The sequence below is a fragment of the Xylocopa sonorina genome, unplaced genomic scaffold (genome assembly GCF_050948175.1).
Source record: "Xylocopa sonorina isolate GNS202 unplaced genomic scaffold, iyXylSono1_principal scaffold0051, whole genome shotgun sequence".
Classification (NCBI taxonomy): Eukaryota; Metazoa; Arthropoda; class Insecta; order Hymenoptera; family Apidae; genus Xylocopa; species Xylocopa sonorina.
The window spans coordinates 285,796-287,912 of NW_027490122.1; positions in this window are offsets into that span (position 1 = coordinate 285,796).

Consider the following 2,117-nt stretch of genomic DNA (forward strand, 5'->3'; position numbering starts at 1 on the left):
ATTCATTTGAATCGTATACGAGGAATGCATAACTCTTCGCAATGAATATTATATCTTATCATGAAACATAGATATGAGATGCAATATCTCGTTTTAAGAAGCATTTGAACTCTATTGCTACGATACCTAGACATCTGCAGACGCTATTTCCTAGCAAGGAAGTGTCGCATTTACATTCATTTGAAGTGTAGAGGATTAATACATAACACTTCGCAAATCATATTACATCTTACCATGAAACATAGAAATGAGATGCGATATCGCGTTTTAAGAAGCATTTGAACTCTATTGCTACGATACCTAGACATCTGCAGACGCTATTTCCTAGCAAGGAAGTGTCGCATTTACATTCATTTGAAGTGTAGAGGATTAATACATAACACTTCGCAAATCATATTACATCTTACCATGAAACATAGAAATGAGATGCGATATCGCGTTTTAAGAAGCATTAGAACTCTATTGCTACGATACCTAGACATGTGCAGACGCTATTTCCTAGCAAGGAAGTGTCGCATTTACATTCATTTGAAGTGTAGACGAGGAATACGTGACACTTCGCAAATCATATTATATCTTACCATGAAACATAGAAATGAGATGCGATATCGCGTTTTAAGAAGCACTAGAAAGCTATTGCTACGATACGTAGAGATCTGCAAACGCTATTTCCTAGCGAGGAAGTGTCGCATTTACATTCATTTGAAGTGTAGACGAGGAATACATGACACTTCGCAAATCATATTATATCTTACCATGAAACATAGAAATGAGGTGCGATATCGCGTTTTAAGAAGCATTAGAACTCTATTGCTACGATAGGTAGACATCTGCAAACGCTATTTCCTTGCAAGGAAGTGTCGCATTTACATTCATTTGAAGTGTAGAGGATTAATACATAACACTTCGCAAATCATATTACATCTTACCATGAAACATAGAAATGAGATGCGATATCGCGTTTTAAGAAGCATTAGAACTCTATTGCTACGATACCTAGACATGTGCAGACGCCATTTCCTAGCAAGGAAGTGTCGCATTTACATTCATTTGAAGTGTAGACGAGGAATACGTGACACTTCGCAAATCATATTATATCTTACCATGAAACATAGAAATGAGGTGCGATATCGCATTTTAAGAAGCATTAGAAGACTATTGCTACGATAGGTAGACATCTGCAAACGCTATTTCCTTGCAAGGAAGTGTCGCATTTACATTCATTTGAATCGTAGACGAGGAATGCATAACACTTCGCAATGAATATTATATCTTATCATGAAACATAGAGATGCAATATCTCGTTTTAAGAAGCATTCGAACTCTATTGCTTCGATACGTAGACATCTGCAAACGCTATTTCCTTGCAAGAATGTGTCGCATTTACGTTCATTTGAATCGTAGACGAGGAATGCATAACACTTCGCAATGAATATTATATCTTATCATGAAACATAGATATGAGATGCAATATCTCGTTTTAAGAAGCATTAGAACACTATGGCTACGATACCTAGACATGTGCAGACGCTATTTCCTAGCAAGGAAGTGTCGCATTTACATTCATTGGAAGTGTAGACGAGGAATACATAACACTTCGCAAATCATATTATATCTTACCATGAAACATAGAATTGAGATGCGATATTGCGTATTAAGAATCACAAGAACTCTATTGCTACGATACGTAGACATCTGCAAACGCTATTTCCTTGCAAGGAAGTGTCGCATTTACATTCATTTGAATCGTATACGAGGAGTACATAACACTTCGCAAATCATATTATATCTTACCATGAAACATAGAAATGAGATGCGATATCGCGTTTTAAGAAGCATTGGAAATCTATTGCTACGATACGTAAACATCTGCAAACGCTATTTCCCATCGAGGATTCGCATTCACATTCATTTGAAGTGTAGACGAGGAATGCATAACACTTCGCAAATCATATTATATCTTACCATGAAACATAGAAAAGAGATGCGATAACGCGTTTTAAGAATCAAATGAACTCTATTGCTACGATACGTAGACATCTGCAAACGCTATTTCCTAGGGGGGAAGTGTCGCATTCACATTCATTTGAAGTGTAGACGAGGAATACATAACACTT